General features: G+C 37.0%; 1 pseudogene; it reads right to left on the bottom strand.

The window, feature by feature from the left end:
* The window catches only part of LOC131145798 (uncharacterized), a 5244-nt pseudogene extending 163 nt beyond the window's left edge, over positions 1-5081 (bottom strand).
* Between the last annotated feature and the right edge of the window lie 3287 nt (positions 5082-8368).

Genomic DNA, 8368 nt, shown 5'->3' with positions numbered 1-8368 from the left:
AGCTTATTCATGTTGTAGTTCAAGCAAAACTACTTGAAAGAGTCTGTCAATGACTGGAGAACGATATCAACCTGGGTTTCCCCATCGATTTCAGATCCAAGGATCACTAGCTCATTGAGAAGACCAATCATCTTCAGAACATGATCTCTTAGGGTCCCTTTTGCCATAATAGTATTCATAAGTTCCTTCATAGCAGTTTGCCTAGCAGCACGATTTTGATGCCCAAACATTTCTTTGAGGTTCTGCATTATATCATAGGCAGAAGGGATAAACTGATGCTGATGTTGCAGAACATTCGACATAGATGCCAAAATGTAACACTATGCCATCTCATCAGCCTTAATCCACTTCCGGTAAGCCTAGATTTCCTCATCAGTTATCTCTTCATCAGGTTTCTGTGGACATACCTCTACGAGCACATAATTGTACTCCTCTGCAGTCAGTATAATATCCAAGTTCCTTTTCCAATCAATATAATTAGGTCTAACCAGTTTGTTTTCTTTGAGAATAACAGTCAGGGGATTGAAATCCATTTTAATCCTAAGAATCACATATTATAACAAAATATGAGGAGCAATAATAAACTTTTAATTCAATTAAAAGAATATGATTCCCTTTACCAATATTTTCTTTTAAAGAATCTATCAGCAGTCTAACACATCGTGAGTAGTATACCTTGATGGGAGGTCATCGACTATTCAACATTTGTGTAGATAGGCGAGGACCTATTAATTTTACTATCTAGGTAAGTAACTATGCCAAGAAAAATTAAACTGATGATTTAGCTTTGGTCCTATAAACAATAGCAATGACTCAGATGGTGAGGATACTATTATTTATAGCTAAGTATATACTATCACATAATACTAGACCTATTGTCCCATAGTGAATCCTCAGATGGAGAGGTGACCCAATACTAACAATTACTAGAGTTTATACTTGGTGAGTCTATAATAATTTCATCCGATGGGGAGGAAGATACTAATATCATAATATAAAATTAATTACTTCACCTATAAACTAGTGATGGAGATCATGGGATTTATATGTAATAAATTCCCTCACCCACTTAGTTATTTAATTCACGAGGGATACAAACACGTGTTTAATATTCAAATAAATTTAATATTCCAATATTGGTAACTAAATTACATGCAACAAATAAAATTTTAAATTCCCTTAATATTTTTTATAAAAAAAATTGTATTATAACTTGGGAATTAATTTTATTCTTTAGTTGCATATGCATAAACCAACATTGAAATTTTAAATTTTACATGCTAATGATATAACGCAAGAACAAGAAACACGCCAAACAAGCATATATAAACAAGAAATATGATATAATAAATATTCGTCTATTATGGTCAAGCAGCTTGCATCCTAACACCGTGAATCCTTGTTTGCCATTCCAGGGCCCCAGGGGCAGCGCTCCCGGCTGGATTCAACGTGCCCGGTTAGGTTGTAGGGGTCCAAGTAAATTTAAATTCAAATTCAAATTCAAATTCAAAAATGAATGAAAAACCGCATCATTGTTCTGGGGTTTTTCCTATTTTTCACCACTGCTATGCACACACCGCAACTATGCCTCCTTCTCAAATGAAACTAAATTAGATTATAAAATACTATGCCTCCATAACCGGAGTTCACATGCTATGAATCTTATAATAAACAATCGCAAGCACAAAACATACATTCGTGTGATGAAACTGCATTAGATTACAAAATCCTATGCCTCCATAATCAGAGTTCACATGCTACGAATCTTGTAATAAACAATCGCAGTCACAAAACATACATTCGTGTGACCATAATTGCCAAATAGAATGCTGCAAAACAGAGGTTAGTGCATACACACGTTCTACCTTAAGCATGCATTGATTTGATTTTCGAAGAACATGATATTATTATCCGTATACAGTATCAACCGAGGTCGTGATACCAATTGAAGGGACTTGCGAAATAGCTCTAAGATCTAGTTGTAGTGCATATGGATAACAAAAAAATTGATCATACAATCCTTAATTACGTGATTAGGATTACACCTGCGAGATCTCTTTGGTTTGATCTCGAATCTGCAAGTACTAAAACGAGCTCTTGAAGACGACCATGAATCTTCTACTGTATTCCTTCAACATGCCTTGCTCCTAAGAGAGTGGGCTCGTAAGCGGCTGCTAGGGTTTTCTTTTCTCACAAAAAGGTCTGCCTCTGTGAGAGTACGGTTGTAACCCCTAACTGCTAAGTGGAGCGCATATATATGGGCTACAGTAGGGACCTTTGGGTAAATATGACTAGGGCTTCCTACGTAATTAAGAATTCCTAATCCAACCCAGATTCATCATTAATTACGTTAATTATAATTCATACCACTAAAGAATTATAATTGCACTCCTTGTCATATTCGAAATTAAATTTCGAGCTCCTATTATTAAATGCTTATTTATTTCCCCACGTAAAGATTACATATACCCATCTATTAAATTAAATTACTGACAATTTAATTAATTGACTTATTAATTTCTTAAGACCTTTCACTTAACTTATTTGATGTGTCAAATTCAAAATCCACCTGCAAGGTTTGACACAATCAAAACTTATAAGCTTCCTCAAGGGGGTATCATCAATATTGATACTAGGACGTGGATTCCATCAATAATTAATGTTCACCATACACATAATGTCATCACCCAACTCACTGAATTTATTGACCCATAAAGAATCTCACTTTTCTATGAATCAAAGTAATAAACATTATATGCATGTGTCTAATAATCATATGAGGATTAAGAGCATAAGCACTTATAATAACCATGAGGTATTAATTGTTTTATATAGTCAGTATAAAAACAATTACCGCATGACGGTCATGTTCAATACACACAAAGTGTACTAGCACAAGGAGTTGGAACTGTACCATTCCCAATAGTTAAGACAGACCTATTAAAACCTTGTGCTACAGTCCTATCAATGGTGTGTCCAATTTCATTTAAGACTATGAACAATAAACTTATATTTCATAAGAACTGATGATCTAATCTTCTGTGCATAAGTTGTACTCTACACACTAGATCACCTACTATATAGACTAAGAGACACATGCATAATCATTAAATAAATAGTGTCAGACAAACGTTGCTTACAAAGATTCTCATTAAAATGGAATAACTGAAGTTATTAATAAATACTAAAACCGATTACATAAAGCATGTAGCATGTCTTTTAGTATAAATCCCTAATAATAAGTCCCCTGTGTAGCCTCTATCTGGGAACCTTATAACTAATGGAACCCTCTATTTGCCGCCAAAGTACCCAATTGCACTAGCGTAGGAACCCTTTGACATGGCCCGAACATCGCTGTTTGTCCTCGAGTATTGAGTGGTAGACTGCTTACTTAGATTCTCCAATGGTGTACCGATGATCGGTTTAACACTAACCATGCTAAACCTCACCAACACTTGATCCCTAAAACTACCCTTAGATAACCCTAATCTTAATGTAGTTTTGTCCACACAGTTGTCCTGAGATAACACCAATCTCCCTGTAACAACAAAGTCACCTTGAGATAATCACAATCTCCCTGTAACTTTAACCTTGCGAATGTCCAACCTAAGAACATTTTTGGTAGAACTCAACACCTTCATGTCAACTCCCTTTCTTAACAAAATCCTGACTGATTTACCTCAATTGAAACCTTTCCATCTATCGGCATTTCACTCACATAAATCCACAGAATACTTGCCCACCTACAGCCTATCTCCCTCTCCCCCTCTGGGAGCTCCTTCATCCCCCTTGTATGATTCTTATACAATACCTCCATCTCCTCCACCATGGCACTTGTCCACCTACCCTTCTCCTAGCCGTGCATTGTCTCTTGAAAGGTAGTACAATCCTTCCTGGTAGTAATAGTTGCATAAGACATCAGATCACACCTGTGCAGTGGCCTGATAGTGCCTCTGAGCCCATTGTAATTTTGCTGGTCTCTTGAGTTTGAATTCACTGCATTTCTACCCTGAGTCTAAAACTCCACCTACATCACAATCTCTTTTCTGCTCCAATTTATCATGTGATCCTGCAAGTCTCCTGAGTTAGAACTCCCAGCACTCCTGCCCTGAGTCTCCAACTCCACCTACACAACATGCTCATTGCTACTACTGTAGCTTTCTAACACCCATTTCTTTTCATTTACCTGAGTACGTTGTCACATGGCTTTAACGCCTAAAGCTATGTCTCCACCAATCGCCACCTTGTTTGCCATTGGATCACCTAGTTTGAACTTATCTTTCTTATATACTAGAAAGATGCATTGTCCAGACATAACACTAAACCTAGATCTCACCTCACTAGAAATGTACACAACTAGACCTCCAAAGTCTACCACATAACTAGTCCAAGCCTCTTTTGCAACTCTTCCATCTAGTGATACCTTTGGCGATCGATTAACTAAGAAATACACGTCATACTCGCTGACTTCACCAAGAAGTACCTTGCAGTCTTGCATACACCATGCCTTGCTCACAAAACTTCTTTCACACTAACGTACTCAGCAACAATATCTAACCTGAGGAACTCTCTCTCGATCTAGTACTCCACCTCACCTATAAGTTACACCAAGAAAATAACTCTAACTTGTGCTATATGAGATACCCCCAGACCTTTCATGATAACCTCACGAAATACCCATGTCCAACCTGTGATGCTGCCATCACCGGTCCCTAAACATCTGCAACCATGTAGTTAAGAATACCCACCATTTTGTGTGTGGTTACATTACAAAAAACAGTATTACCTTACTCAAAATGATCAACTGTAGCTACACCTACAACTGTGCTACTCTGTAGTGCATAAGGATTCCCTGTTATCCTTTGTCCCTTCATCACCATCAATATGCCATCATACACCATCATGGTCCCGCCTTTGGACATGTAACTATACCCATCACAATCCACGACACCCAATGATATCACGTTCTTCCGTAGATTGGGTACATGCCTTACCCCACACAACGTTCTTACAACACCATCATACATCTTGATCCTGATATCCCCCATTCCAACAACATTGCAGACCGCACCGTTTCCCATTAGAACAGAACCAGGACTCACCAATATGTAAGTGGTGAACCAGGCTTTGTCGGACGTCATGTGAAAAGAACATCTCATATCCAAGATCCAAGAACCCATGAGATGTTATGAACCTAATGAAATAGAAAGCATCTCATAATCATTGCTCCTTGAGTCCCTTTCATTAACTACATTCATAGATTTTGACGAACCACTTTAAGCTTTTGTCATTCCCTTTTCCCACTTTGTACATTCCGGTTTTATGTGCCTTGATTTCCCACACTTAAAACAGCGAACATCCTTCTTCCTCCTGGACTGAGTTTTATTACCACTTGATCCACCCCAGGACTTGCCACTCCCATGATCCTAATTACCCTTTGCCACGAACCCTTCACCAAGTGAACTCTCATTGTTGGCCTTCTTCCTTTGATGGAACCCCAACAATGCACTCGTGATGTCCTCCAACTCCAAGATTTCTTTCCCCCAAGTTAGTGACGTAACTAGATTCTTGTACGTAGGCGATGTAGGTAGGGAATTTAGCAACATCAATGCTTTGTCCTCCTCCTCAAACTTCACATCAACTTGCCCCAGATCACTAATGATCTGATTAAATGTGTTGATGTGCTAAGTAAAATCCGAACCCTCTGCCATCCTAAGCCAATAAAGCTTTTGCTTAAAATACATCTTGTATCGATGCTCCAGTTTCAAACAAACCACCGCCAGTGAGTCCTTATCCATGGCGTGATACAACACGTCATCGACTATACATAACCTGATCATGGAAATTGTCTTTGTTTCAAACTCCTTCCAACTTGCGTCGCTCATGTCATCCGACTTCTTTTCATATAACGCCTTCACCATCCCTTGTTGCACTAACGAGTTGACTCACTCTAAAAATGAGCAACTCAGAAGCTATTCCAAGTATAGGAGTTCAGTCGTGTAATAATTAGAATCGTCTCTTTAGGGAATGCATTTTAATTCCAATTTTTTTGTAATTCCAAAAGAAAATAAGAAACGAAAGGTTTACTGAACGCAATTCAGATTCAGCTTCCTAGAATGTTGAGATTTTGTGATGAAATTAAAACAACGTGAAATTTAATTTATGAACCTAACACACATTAAATTAATGACGAGAAATGGGAAACGGACATAATGAGATAGACGATAACAAAATTAAATACCAAACACAATCTTATGTTTAATCATTTAGGCAAGAAATAAATCCCACGTTTAAAATTTTGGACAAAAAGCCTAAAGATGATAACTTTACAACGTAATTGAAGCATGCAACCCTAAAAACCTCAATCAAACACTAAAAATACTAAACGTTAACACAATCAAGAACTTAAGTGATGATTAAGCCAGATCCAACAAAAGAAACAAACTTGAATCTTTAACAACTTAAACAATAAACTAAAACACAATAAAAACTCAGACTTTAAATAAATTGAACTTAAGATAAATAGAACCCAAAAAAATTTAAATCTGAAAGAATATTTTTTTAAGAGATCAACTCAAACTTTAACAACAAAAAATAACCCAACCAAAATTAACTATAATAGTGATATTAAATACGAAGAGAAAAAAAAATTGACTTTAATAATAATAACCCAACAAAAATTTAAAAGTTCAAAACTTTAATTAAAATTCAACTAAAAATTAACAATAACGATTAACCAAGTATTTAAATGCAAGAAAAAAAGAAAAACTAGAGAACAAGAGAAGAAGGAGAGAGAGAGAGAGAGAGAGAGAGAGAGAGAGAGAGAGAGAGAGAGAGAGAGAGAGAGAGAGAGAGATGCAAGCCATGGAGAGCTTCTGTGGTGCGTCACTGCCTCCTCCCAAAAAGAAAAGAAGACCTCCCACCCCTTCCAAAAGCTTCCAATCCCAATCCCCCTCAAAATTAAAATCCTAAAAGCTACTTTATAAAGTGAAAGCAACCTTCTCCCCAAAATGCCCCCATATCCATTCTCTTTACTTTACATTAAATACCCTTCTCAATTCATCCTCCCCCTAGGCCGGCTGCCACTGCCCAACACATGGGCTCTGCGCATGCACCCCTCATGGTCACATCATGGGCTTTTCCTTTTAATTCAAAAGCACACGGCTTGTCCTACATTTTCAAGCCCGATTTTGACCCAATAAACATTTAGATTAGCAAAAGGCTATTTCACAATGAATTGTAGATATTTTTGTAAGCTTTTCTAATGCCACTTGAATCACAACAATCCAATATCAGATGAAAGAGTTATGATTAAAATACCAAAATACATTCAAACTGTCTCCTAGCGAATTTCGGACTTGGATTCCAGCCCACTTTTCATTGCATGACACAAATTTATGTGCATGAAACCCACGTAGTGTTCTCACACATAAGCACACACGGCTTCCAATTTGCATAAGCTCCACAAGAAGTGCATGGCCTCTTCACGGGCTCAAGCTCACACATGCATGGCTCGGTTTCTCTTACGCACGACCCACACACGTTTTAATTTTGGCTTTAATTTCTAAAAATTATCGTACAATAATAAAACACAAATGCTCGTAAATTTTCGATAAAAACAATATAATTATCTAAAAATTATCAAAGGAGCTCACTGATTAAAATAATGGACATAATCAGGAATTTAATTAAAATTATAATCTTTAATGCATGAATTTAAATGCCTAACAATGCATCTTTGATGTGTAATCACACCCCCCAACTAACGTTTTGTTAGTCTCTAGCAAATAACGTGAATGCAATCCAAGACGATACCCACAAACACTAATTCCAATGAATATTAAATGAATGCACCTGCAACCCAAATATATCATTTCACATACGAGAATATCACCAAATTACACACAAGCTCATTCATACATAGTTCACGCAACTTTGAAGCAAGTCATTCATGCAAATTTCATCATTATATAGCCATTAAGAACAGTATACTCACACAAAGTCAACTAGCAGTTACAATTCAAAGTTAATGTAGTCGTATAAATTTAAGTATAAATAGGCGAAATCTCGAAGCATATGTAATGTGTATGACTCGTTATACCCAGGATACAAGTGGACACCTACAGAATAGTTGTTTTGATTCGGCCTAACTGGTATACCTTCAAAAACACAAAAAAAAAAAAGATGGATTCACTCGTCATATGTGAGGAGGAGTGTCATGATCAAACATCCCACATATTGCAAGGAACAACGCTAAATATACAGAGTGGACTAGTTTGAAAAGGATCCAACCTATCTGTGAGGTGTCGGGTCCTTCACCCTACCATCTTCTCACCTACTCACCATATCTAACCAAGACCACCCTAAA

Source organism: Malania oleifera, chromosome 13 (genome assembly GCF_029873635.1).
Source record: "Malania oleifera isolate guangnan ecotype guangnan chromosome 13, ASM2987363v1, whole genome shotgun sequence".
Classification (NCBI taxonomy): domain Eukaryota; kingdom Viridiplantae; phylum Streptophyta; class Magnoliopsida; order Santalales; family Ximeniaceae; genus Malania; species Malania oleifera.
The sequence above is the reverse complement of the archived record's forward strand: the minus strand, read 5'-3'. Positions and strand labels throughout refer to the sequence as shown.